We start from the raw sequence: 13,181 nt of genomic DNA, 5'->3' as shown, positions 1-13,181 counted from the left end.
CCTCGAGGCACGGTGCATTAAATGGATCTAGAAAGTCAATTTGACGTTCGTAATGTCATATTTGTAATTCAGCCGTGGAGTACCAGAGTTTGTCTCGAAACAGCTCGAGTTTCTAGCTGTCTCCCACGCTTCAATAATCGATTCTTGAAACAAGATAGCATGCACGCGCGTACATTAATCATTTCCAATCTCGTATCAATCGAGTATCGATCGGAAGAAACCGCATAATACTTTGACATGTTTTAAATACCGGCAAAGAGAAACGATTCCGTATAAAAAGTAATACGTGACGTTTGAGAAAATAGTTTCTTTTTAATGTTAAATTAAAGATATTGAGTGCATTTGGTATCGCGCTGCCGTTTAAGTGCAGCTCGCTCTCTTTTAAATTGAGGAACTGGTAGTAATACAGAAATATGTTTTTCTTTTTACAGCTGAATATATTCCGCGGTAGCGACGAAGTTGGCTGGTGCACGTCGCAGCGTCAGCGCTTGTTTCTTGAAGCCTACAACCAATATTACATCTCTTCGCTGCGATACCCTTTTCCGCGAGTACATCTCGACGTCGTGGGAGGGATTTCAGCTCGAAGGATTTATTCCGAAAGGGAGATGTCGTGTATTCGAGCGTGTTCGCGATTAAGAGCACCGCGCAAAGTCTTGCGCGCTCGTCGTATTGTTGCAACATGCGTTGCGCGAACGCGGCGCGGAAAGTTCGTACGGTCGACGTATCGCAACAATCGTTTGTCTCAAAAGTACCGTTTATTGTCGCGCGAACGATTTTAATTGACGTGCTTGTCATTAATTAGCTTTCGCGATTAAAATCACGTGGTCGCGATTTTCGCGAGTGTAGTGTGTGCAAGGATGGTCCATCTTCACGAACCAGACGTTCTGAGAGGAGGAGGAGGCCTCGGAAAGGCATCCTGCTTCGGCGGAGCAACGTTTTGGTGAGCACACATTTTTTTTTTAATTAATATAGAATCAAGAGATTTGCAATATTCATCGAGATCGTTCAGTTATTTTGATAAAAATTACAAATAATTGAGAACTTGATAATAATTGGTAGAGAAAAAGGTTTTAAATTTAAAAAAAAGTTTGATTTATTTTTTTTCAATCGTGTTTGTACAATTAACTTTCTAAATGTCTAACTTAATAAGTCATAAATGCGCGTGAAATCTATTTGCTTAGAACAGTGAAGATTAATTTGAGAGCTTTTTTAATATAATTTTTATATTTGTATGTTACAGTGTCATCGTAGCTACGTGGCTGCATAACTCCGCCGCTGCGCATCAAATCGGTGAGTCAGAAAATTTTTTTACTAAATCAGCGGTATGAAATATTATGGAGGATTGCGCTTAAAAAATGGAGGAAAACTGATATATTTTATTTTTTTAATAAAAACGATGTAATTTTGTTATTAAATATTTACGCGAAAATTAATAAAAAATTCAATGCAGGCGATAAATAAAAAAAAAACATTCATTATCCTGACCGTTTTAATAACTTGAATATATTTGTATTATATTTTACAATTCAACGTGGTTTGCAAGGCGTAGTTCATAACTTTGCTGCTGTACATCATTTCCGTGAGTTTCTAATTATCTTTTACTTTAGACTGGAATAATGAATTAATAAAAAAAATAAAAAAAAGTATTACGTAAAATATAATGAACGCATACTCTAAATTAACAACAGAAAAATATTCCTGATAAGTAGGGTAATATAATAAATCTCTTATTAAAATAAAAAAAAAATTAATAATTAAAATTTATTATATCTTTTTTTTTTTTTTTTCTTTACCGGTACATATTTTTCGGCTTTGAAATAATTCACGCCGGTACAATCCGTCTTCATTTTAGTCGCGCTCGGTATTTTTATTTTAACATTATATAGTCTTTTGAAGTTGGATATTTTATCATGTGTCAAATATATCAGTTTTCCGCGTAATGGATTGCTCTTGCAAAAGCTTGAGGGGTGCGAGCTATTCACACTGACTCGTTTATCACTTTGCAAAGTGAAAAACCGTTTCTCTTAATGGTGAAGTAAGCATCCAATCTTACTAGCGGCATACTTGCATCATGAGAAATTGCAAGTGTACAAGCTACGAAATTTAACGTGCGTACGCGAGCGAGTTTAGTGCACGCCACTAAAACGAAATGTCAGGAGATAAGCGTGCATATGGCCGTTGTGTAAGTTTCCACCAACACGGGGGTCTCCTTACGATATACTACCGCGCGAATTGTCGAGAACCAAACACACGAAAGACGAACTCGGCGAACGAGCATACGTGTTCTCGTCGTAACTTGCAATTGCAGTCGTATCGTTCGAAATAATGTTTGTTAACTTTTCAAGCTAACTTCCGGCTTAGCCGTTCCTCCCCGAATTCCCGTTAATCACCGCGAAACGAGGTACTTGAGGGGGGGTAAAAAAAAAAAAAGAAAAAAAACCGATTAAACTACTTTTACGATCTATGGGTGGGCAAATTCTATGAATTGGACGTGCGTTTTTATTGATGATCGTTACTCGGATTAGCCGCGGTCCACGGATGACTTTTCTCTCGCGTGAATCTGGCAGCGTCGAACGCGCCTCCGCTCGCGCGTGATTTTCAGAAGGATCCCGTCTTCTCGATGTCGCAAATTTGACACGCGTTCTTGACGACGAAACGCGCCCTGTCATGCACGTAGACATTCGCACGTATGTGGGTACGTCTTAGATGATCGCGGATATACACACCGGCATAACGGTCGTAGCTGCAAGTTTACGGACGGATGTACGTACGGATACACGGACGGACGTCGGGATCGATCCATGGCCCTGGAAAAGGTGCGGGGTACGGGGTCGGCAAGTAGCATGAGGTGAATGGTGGAGTGGAGGGTCGCCTATCTCGTGACGGGAGGGAGAGATTGTAGAGAGGGATGGTGGTCCTGGTGACTGCTGCGCCGTCGCGACGTCGCTCGTCGTCGGGGCTAGCCGAGTCCACCCGACCGGGATAGGCACCCTCTTTCTCCATCTTTCTCCTCTTCCGTCCGTTGCCTCTCGCTTCATCCCCTGTCAACCCTCTCGTGCTCTTCCACTCTGCTATTACCGTCGTCTTCGTTTATCCACCTTGTCGAATCGCGCGTTTCGCTTACGCCAATACGTTCCTCCCTCGCTCTCGTTCTCCGTCGCTCTTTCGCTCTTAACCCTCTCGCACCCAACGTCTCCCACTATGCCGCCAGTCTCACTCTCTCGCCACGTAGCTCTGCAAAAACAAGCATACGGCTATCCCCAGTAGCACCCCGATACACAGACCCGACCAGAGCGTCACGTCGGGTGCCCCGCGTGCCTAGGGGTAACGTGGACCCTACGTCTCCTTCGTCACGACAACGTCACACACGAGCGTCGCGCGTCACGTGCTACCCGCGCGTGACACCCCAGTACGTTACGGCACAATTCCTCCTCGGCGACTGCACGACGTCCTCGCGCCGGTGAAAAATTGTCGTTTAAAGTGCATTAATTCTACTCTACAAATATTCCGACGAATCGCTCGGTCCTGCGGCCGGATAGCCAAGAATTCAGGATTACGCGCGTAGAGCGGTTTCCACCCGCCCGTTTAATCCGTCGTATTAATTGTGACCTATCTCGTTTACCCAGTGCCACCAGATCGCCGGGCGCCGATAGATCAGGGCGATGCCGAGATAGTCGAGATAGTTCCTTCGTCGATTTAGTCGCGAATTGCCGGAAAGTTTGTGCGCGAGGTAACCGCGCGTGTACAACCCAGTCGAGGACAATCGTCGCGGAAATGAGCGTGTCGGGATCGAACGCCGGGGCAAATCGGTAGCGCGATGTTCCCTCAGCCGCGATCGCGGAATCACGGATCTCGCTCTCGAGGACTCCTCGGGATACAGGAACGCCAACGACTCACGAAGACTACCCATCGGAAAGTTTGACGCTTACCTCGCGACCTGAAACTTGACCCCGCACACGTCACCGTGCTCGTCTTAGAATACCGAGATTTCATCGAAACATTTCACAATCGAGACAGGGTAGGTGTGCCCCCGTCACCTTTTTTCTTTTCTCTCCCTCCGACGCGAAGAACTTTTTCGCGGACTTTTTCCTGCGATCTCGCGAGAGTTCGCGCAGAGTTGGAGAAATCATTAGAGCGTTATCATTGCTAGTCGATGTCGGCCAAACTTCGTTCCGCTGTCGATAATTCATAGGAGTCGGGTCCGATCGTAGTTTCGCATCTCGTGTTCAGTCGCGCCTTTAATAACCGCATCACGCGTAATGATTGATCGCTTCCCAGTTTCCGAGCGGGTTCTCTCGCATGTAACATACATGAGCGTTAGCGACCAGAGATGAACACTCCTCCGATTATCGCTCTCTTATCCGATCGTTTAATACATTACTGGACAGATTGGATTTATCCCGAAGAGGACTCGGGTGTATTGTCACAACGCGACCGAAATTCCCCGTCGGATGTGAGAGTCGTAGTGCCGCGGAATTGAGTTGACCCCCCGGGAGAGTTAAACTCGCACTTTTCACGCGATTCAACAGTGCGTTTCCGCGACTCTCGACTTCGTACGTGCGAGTGCGGGCATGCGATGTAGGGTGGCTCTCATCTGTTGACGCGCTCGCGAGGGTGAATCGGCGCGGAGCGTGTTTCGGACAATACAGATTATTCCGGGCACGAGGACCGGATCCTGTGAACGGCCGGCAGGACGTGGATTTACACGTTACGCTCAGCTGGAGAGAGAAAGAGAGAGAGAGAAAGAGAGATTCTGACCGTTCACGCTGGTAAGTCGATGTTTGACGAATCCGCTGTTAATCCGCAGGGCGGAATCTTTTGTCCCGATGTCCCTGCGCGTTATTAAACGCGAATTTATCGCGAAACGAGATATAAAAAAAACGAAGAAAAGCAGACCGGACCGCATCGTAAATCTCCCATTGAACGGAAAGCTTCGGGAAAAATTCGATTAATAACCATTAGGGATTAGACGTCGCGATACCATTACTGGCGTTGTTAAGCTTTTATTGATACATTGCGAGGAAACCAACTTGGAATTGTCGAGGATATTGGTTTTATAAATAATCTCGTTACATTTAAATCTTTCTTTACGGAAAAAGCATGGATATCGAATATGTAAAATGCAATCTTGAGAAAGTCATTAGTTTCTTTTAACGGAGATAAGAAAAATAAAATCTACGTGAAATATAGTATCGTAACAGATTATTTCTGATCTTCTCCCGTTCAATAATACGCTTTTTCGAGTTCATCGGGCATTAGCCATGAAATAATTGTCGTTCGATTGATTACTGCTGGCACTGAGTGTCCTCCATTGTATAAAATAACCATTTACTGATGAAACGATTATACTTGAACGAGTTTTTGTCAATATCTTTTTTTTCCATTTTTTTTTTACTTTTACGTCTTTTTTTCTATACTATTGGACCAATAGAAACCGGCGCTTTTCACGAGAAATATAAAGCAAATTCAACGACTACTTTAAAACTTATTCTGCTCGTATTTTAAATGGAAAGAAATTGTAAAAACATTTATATATACATATATATTTAATTCAAGAGATAAAAACTTAATTAAAACCGTTAAAAATAGAAAATGCTTCGTACATGTGGAATCAATTATCACGTGTAATTAAAACGAATTCCGCAGACTCGACAAATAACAATAGCTGTATATAATTTGATAATCTTTTTGTCGCTGCGAGTTCTTTATTGTTGTAATTTTCCGTCACGAACGCACGAGAGGAAGTTAGAGATTCATCAAGTGTTCATGGAAAACTGGTATATAGACCTAACTAGACCGTCGTAAATGATTTCCGAGTAGCAGCGAGCTACCGCTCGCAGCATACACTCGCGGTTAAATTGATTTGCAATCGAACGAAGTTCATAGCGCGCGCGTCCTCGTAATTCCATCCGCGATTGAATGCGCCTGACATTTTAACAACGATCGTAATGGCACGCCACACGCAAGCTTCCGAATCGTTATAGTTAACTACACCCCGAATTAATTGATGAGCGCAATCGAATCTGATGGCGATTCCGCCCAAGCAAAACCAGTCAAATCGCGTTTAAACGTAATTATATGCCTGTAATATAATAGCCCTCGCGAGTTTGCGGATTCACTTTCGAATATAAACGTCTCAAATCCGGGTCACGTTGCTGCCATTATCGAGGATCCGATTAGCGCGGCTCGAACCGACAGCGATATTCGAATCGAAATTTCGATTTTCATTTCGGTACACCCTCTCGTTTCCGATATCGCTTTTATTCCCGTCCGTCTTTTCCTCTTGAGAACAAGCTTCGTGTATTGCCTTATTTCTTACGGGAATTACTTGGGAGAGGGCAGAGGGGGAGGGTGGGGTGGGGTAATTTTGAAAATTGCTCGGACTATTATCTGATCCTCTGGCAAATCGAGTTAGTCTCTCCGTTTTCCCGTTGGAAGAATACTCCCGGAAGTTTTTGCTACTTTTCAAATGAGCGCCGGCACGCTCAATCTTGTTTACTGGCGTTGCGTTTTATCGTACGCCTATGGCCGTCTCCAATATCGGAGCTGCTTTTCCGGCTGTCTACGATTTTCCACCCCATTTCCAGCGCTACGCATAAAGTTTTTTTTTTCTTTTTTTTATCTCTTCCAGAAATCAATCCTTGCCCACATCCGGCAGATTCGATCTTAATCAGCGCGTATTGAATTTATAAAAGAAGTACTGTTGGTTTAATCCCTTCGATATTGATTGCACTTATTTTTTTTTTCTTTTTTCTTTTTTTTTTTTTTAATTTTTTTATACCCATTCTCTTTCCGATCGTGGAGAGTGATTAAAACGTAACGTATTTAATGAAATGCGATAACTTCGCTGAGAATCGACTGGCAATGAGGTTTCACGAAATCCTCTGGTAGATCGCAGCTTCAGAATTCAGTGGCATCATTTTCGTAATAGCGCACACATCAACGTACGTGTTCGTCGTAATGATTTGGTCTCTCACATAATAGTCACGATAGCAACCTACCATATTGACCCGGTAGAACGTGCTCGAATGTACCGCACTCCATTCTCACCTTCTCTCTCTCTCTCTCTCCCTCCCTCCCCCTCTTTGTTTCTCTGTCTTTATGTCTTATTAAAATTTATCAACGTACATAATTATGAAAGAAAAGTAAATCTGAAAATATCTGACAATTTAAAATAATAGTGTAAAATAATATTCGATACATGGAAATGGAACTTTGTTAAAGTATTTTTGCGAATAAAACAATATATACTACGGATTTGTAACAATTTATTATTTAATTATTTCTATCGCGTTTTACGGTGAAAAGAAAATACATTTCGCATTTTGTTACGCTGTCGGATACCAGGAGAATTGTAAAATTCTGGCTGCCGGCTTAAAAATTTTTACGGACAAATTTAGTGGTGCATAAACGTCGGACTTACGGTAAAGTTTAATTATATAGTTCGTTATGATACATTTGTCAATTATAGGACTTAATAAAGTACGGTTACGCTGAAATTAAGAGAAAAGAAATGGTGAGAACGGTGCGCACGGGGGATTCGAAATCAAAGCAGAGAGTTGAATTAGATCTTTCCGGTTTATAATAAATTTATTCGAATAATAGAGGCAATATTATGCACATGCCATTAATTTACAAAATTATTATTATTACTATCGCATTACTAATTATTTATTGCTATCGTGATTATTGTTGTTATTAAGTTCTGAATATATTATAAAATGTAATATGTTATCAGCGTGAGCATACCTAGTAACCGACCGTGCTAATTAGCAACTAGCACCTGTTATACCAAACATCAGTTGTAACGTTGTTTCCCAACAACCCTATTCGCTGTCCCGATTTTACATTCGCTATCGTAAACTTACGAAATCGACTCGTCGACGCATTGCGGCAGCCGCGCTGTTAGAAACTAAATATGGCACGCGCACGCGGGAAAAAAAAGTGAGGTACGGGAGCTCGGTCGCTTCCCCATGGGATAAAAGATATCGCTATTAAGAGACGTGATTCTCGACGTCGGAAAGTAACATCTCCGAGCCGTCGTGCGCGCGATTCTCGACTCCCGTCGTCGTCGTTGGATTTCCAAGCCGGCGCCGGATATGCACCACAATCGTAACACGCGCTTTGCATATCAAGACTCGACTTATGTGTATCAAGTTACTTTACCCTTTGTGCATCACGCCCGACACGGGCAGCGGGGTTCATCTATCTCCCCCGCTCTCGCTCCCCCGCGTATGCACACGTACTGCATACGTGTGTCCGATCGTTCTCCACCCGTCGCACCATTCTCGACATCATTCCGTCGTTCGAGATTTTACGAGTTGATGCTTGCCCGGTAACCGTGTGATTACACGGTCGCGTTTCCCGAATGCTACACGCGTGCCATGCATTCTCAAATACGTGACATTTTCGCGACACGCAAGATCGCCGGGTGAAGTGGCTTGCTCGTAACAAACGCTCAAAAACGGTAACACGTTTAGAACAGTTTTACGGATGTATTTATTATTTTTTTTTTTTTTTGAACGGATCGAGATGTTACGTGAATATTCGAATTAAAGTACGTACGAGCGTGTAAATGCACCGACGTTATTGCGCTCGTTTACATCCGTTTGAATTATTAAAGAGTGATTTAATAATCAATGGTCGCGGGTTCACATCCCCACATGTAGAGACGCACACATACGTGTACGCGAGAAGTTACTTATAAAATATAAAGTGTCAACCATTCTGACACGAGAAGATGATAGAATGCACTGGGTAATAGTATGTCAGTTTTCGTTTTATACGTGACAGAAAACGAGCACCGTCTAGCTGTGATCTAGCGAGGATTCCGGGCTCCGTGCCCGACCCTTCTCAAGAGAGATATCTACGTTTTGTATCATCGCGTTCCACGTGCGATCTCCAAAAAATGATTTCCGTCGAAATTGACGAGCGCGCGCTTCTCTCGCCGCGGAGAACATTTAATCACCGCCGGCAAAACGTTCGCGTGTAAACCCGCAACGGTGGCAAATTAACCGTTTCTAAAATTAACCTCCACTCCATTTATTACCGCGACGAGGAGTTGTCGATCGGCACGAGGTGTCGTTACGTAAAAATCGGAATTGACTGCGCGAAAAGGATCGAGGAATAAAAAAATAAAAAAATTGGGATAGAGAGATTTCTCTCTCTTTGCGTAGAGAGAGAAAAAGAGAGAGAGAGAGATCTTGCGCGCGGTTAAGCATTTCGTTTGTGCTTCATTAAGTTGCGCATCATCCACGCTAAGCACTCTTGTCTCCCCGCGTATTATATACATGTCGTGCACAGCGTACCACTGTGTATACACTATTTTGAACGCCGCGAGATACGCGTGGGTGGGAAAGAGGGATTCACGCCGTCGTCTGACGTAGGAATTGGCACGGGTGAGGACACATCCTCATCCCTCGCGCGCGTCGCACGAACCCGTGTATCCATCCACCGGAGTGGCCCCTATTACTCACGCGGGCTTAATCGTGGACGATATTAGCGTGACGTACAACGCGCGAACCTCCGCCGCGTTACAAAAGCGAAGGCCGTATTCGACGTTTAGACGTCACCAAAGGAACAAATGGGGAGCGTGAGGGAGGGAAGGGAGGAGGTGGAGGGCACCCGGCTTAATTAGGAAACGCGCGCCCCTTAATTAACTCGTTAGCGTACGCGATAAGGCACGCCGCTCGTCGACACTCGTCGTCGATGCTATCGAGGGGGGGAGGGAAGCCCACTGACTTTCTGTTTGAATTCTGTTCTACGTGAATTAGACGAGATCGCGATTCGTAACGCGATCCGTAACACGATTCGGCGCACGCGAAGGGACTTCTCCGAAAGCCGCGGTATTAAACCGGCATCATCGTGTTGAACTTTCCAGTTAACCGTTTGGCGCCTGCAGAGATCGCGGTCGCTTACTCGCTCCTGCACACGTACAGAGAGATTACCGTACAAATTTCATTCGCGCAAATTACGTTTCTGAGGCAAACGAAATACTTCGCCGGAGCTTCGCATAACGCCGCGAATCCTACGAGCCCCGGCCATCGCGTTTCTCGTGTAACGCGATACCTGTGCGAGCACGACCGTCCCCTTTCTCTCTGCATTTATCCACCTCGGTATTCTGCCTATTTCCATTAAGATTGGTGCCTTAAATTCAATTGAAAAGCTGTTTCGCTGAGTGGACGTCGTCTATGCGAGGCCGCTTATCTAAATATATAACGACGTTAATTAATTAGGAGAAATTAATATATTAAATATAATTAGTGTGTTATTGTCCAAGGAATATTTTAATTCGAAGGAAAGTAAGCTTCTTGGCTCAACGTAGGGATAACCGAGAAATACGAGGCTCTACGTGGAATCTAAATAAGAGAACGACGCTGTTTTTGATAAGTTAATTTCTCGAGCTTGATCTTCCGCCAGTTGCGCCGCAATTATGAAAAGGAAAATAATCACCCTCCCATAAGCGATTCGTATTCCTGACAATATGGCGATTTATCGAATTGCGTTTGCACGAGGTAATAAACACAATAGTGAGGCGTCGTGCGCGGGAATCGTTTATTCGCGCGTACGATATCATTAATCGCTGTTACACAGGGATCCCTTATGCGCGAAATTGCCAGCGCGAGGTATACACGACTCGATAACGGCCGATGAAAAATCGCGCATTAATTCCAGCCTATTTATTACATTAGAAACACTCGCTGTTATCCGACACTTATTTTTCATTCTGTCATCGTTAGCTGCAACAACCGCGGCTGTTGCGAGCTATTAATCTTTTTCGTCCTGCCCGGCCCCCTTCTTCTCCCTTTCGTTCACCCCCGCGCTGGTCCCCGCGGCACGTCTTACGCTTCCCTCCTTGTGCGCGCCCATCCCTCTGATATAATTATAATGGATTGAGATGCTGCCGGCGCGCGCGAGAAGTGATATCGAATATTCCGCTCGTTCGTATCACCTTGCGCCGCCACGGGGCGGAAACATCAGGTGGCCCTTGTGAATCCGTTTCTCTCTCCGGCGAGGAGCGCGCGCCGGATAATTCCACCGGCGACGGCAGACATTCGTCAGTGTCATCCGCGGAAAGAAGGAGCGCCCGCAGTACGTGGCGGAAAGGGCGAAGGGGTTTTCTTTCTTTTTTGCTTTTTTTTTTTTTTACTTCTTTCCTTTTCTTTTTTCTTGCACGGATCCGGCTGGGAAGATTCCCGGCATCTAAACGAAAAAAAATTTGTCAGCTAAATCCCGGGAACTGGATTTGACAAAGAAGCAACCGCGGACACCTCGGGGTCTGTTCGAAACGTATTACCGAATCCTCATGCCATTCGCAATGAAGTGGAAATGGCATTTTTATTCGCACCGTCTCGCGTTTTCTTCGGCATCTTTATTATTTTCTTTTTTTATTTATTTTTTTTATTTTTTTTTTTAATATGATCGCCTTATTTTGACGCAATTATAGAAAGAAACGCGCGATTATTTTATCATTTGCTAGACTTCAACAATCACGGATCCTCCTACTTTCATAAATCCTTTGTGATAGCTCTATTTCTCGAGAGACGAGCTAACGGAAAACGAGCACCCTTCAGTCTTCGCCGGTTCGCGACGCGTTTGTTTCCGGTTTCCCTATGTGCCACGTCGCCTCCGGCGGGTGATATTATGCTGCCTGTTTAAAGTGAAAATTTCGAGTGCCGTCGATTTTACGGTCAGCTCCATACTGTAAATTGTGGAAATATAAAACTATTTCGTATAACTGTTACGTGAAGCGCGCACTCTGTAATCACTAGTTTATATAAATTTTATAAAAAAAAAAAAAATTTTTTTAACTGGCCTTTGCGCAGAAAGGATTTATAAATTATATTGTAAATTTATGCACGTTTTATATATTTTTTTTTATGCAAATAACTAACAAAGATTTTAGTTGTAACGCTAGCGGAAATATTCGTTAAAACGCGTAAAATTACCACAGGTACACGTTTCTATCTGGATGGTTGGGTCGGCAAACGTGAACTTGAGTGTGTGCGCTTTTGATTTTAAGAGCAAAAAGGGAAGATCTCCGAGAGCAACGATGAAAGAAATTAACGAATGTCGAGAGATATATACGTATGCACTCGGAAAGTGTGCCGGGCGTTTGAAATCTATCTTCGCTTTGAATAGCTTAGTTTGAAGAAAACGCACCCTTGCGCGGAATATCGTTCGATGAATGCCGTTGTCAGACTTACGATTTTGTAAATCTAGATGCGACATTCGTCGGTCGTTCGGCGCGACGGTAAAATTTCCCCTGTAAACGTCACGGCAAAAGACGCGAGCTCGTTATCGATAATTTTCCCAACGAAACATTTTGTCGGGAGGGAAAAAAAAACCCCCTCCGGAGTATCGATCACGACAGATATCTGAACTACTATCTCATCCGTTGATTTCGATAATTATCAAGTCCGATTATCCGATGCATCTCGAAGCCCACGAAATATGGAATACAACCGAATGCCCCGATTTCCGAATGTTCGTTTAGCCTGCCGGTCGAGGCGGCATTCCTCGCGAAAGCGGAGAGAACTCCCGAGCGTGATTAAAAGGAGAGACACGAGAATCGCCAACAGCCGCTCTAATTGAGAAAAATAAATTAAAAGCCAGGTGCGCGCGGTTAGAATGGAATAACCAGATATTCCGGCGTGGACGTGCTACTTGTACGTATACGCAGCGACGACGGTCGCGGCGGTAAGAGAGAGCTACGTTTCGATAACTGTCGAGGCGTACCGCGTCTACTAATTAATTTTTCGGTACCTTTTTCGTGGTTCTAATTAAGCCGAGGGTTGGTCGCGGGCTTAATCTCCACTTCATCTCACGCTTCTTCGCTCGGAATAATACTCGGGGCCGCGAAGAAAAGAGTTCCGACGGGAGTAGCGTTGCGGAACGAGGAAGAAAGGAGTAAAACCGCGATAGTCTGGCTCGTAGCGCATCGTTCGCCTGTCGGTATCACGATGCGGCCACGTGCAAATGAGCTTTTAATGTCGGCAGCTCGCTGGCAAGTAATAATTTAATCACGCGCCGCATATCGTCGATTTTTTTTCTTTTCTTTTTAAATCGTTAAACGTTTGAGGCAACCTCCGGTTACTTAGCTAATAAAAATACAGTTTTAGTATTACACATGTTTTTAAAGAAGCGTACGATATATGGTGCAGTTTGAACGATGGGAGAGA

At 44.1% G+C, this 13,181-nt stretch overlaps 1 protein-coding gene across 3 annotated transcripts in view; it reads left to right on the top strand.

The window, feature by feature from the left end:
• Positions 1-812: 812 nt before the first annotated feature.
• The window catches only part of Nlg-5 (neuroligin 5), a 165,128-nt gene continuing 152,759 nt past the window's right edge, over positions 813-13,181 (top strand). The window contains exons 1-2 of one of the 3 annotated variants that reach the window (XM_070667106.1): positions 813-940; positions 1,241-1,290. The gene's annotated coding sequence lies outside the window, so the exon portion shown is untranslated. Of the gene's footprint in view, positions 941-1,240; positions 1,291-2,307; positions 4,770-13,181 lie in introns of those variants that run through there. The other 2 variants (XM_070667107.1, XM_070667105.1) reach the window with 2 other exon arrangements.

This window comes from Cardiocondyla obscurior, linkage group LG15 (assembly GCF_019399895.1).
Source record: "Cardiocondyla obscurior isolate alpha-2009 linkage group LG15, Cobs3.1, whole genome shotgun sequence".
NCBI lineage: Eukaryota > Metazoa > Arthropoda > Insecta > Hymenoptera > Formicidae > Cardiocondyla > Cardiocondyla obscurior.
The sequence above is the reverse complement of the archived record's forward strand: the minus strand, read 5'-3'. Positions and strand labels throughout refer to the sequence as shown.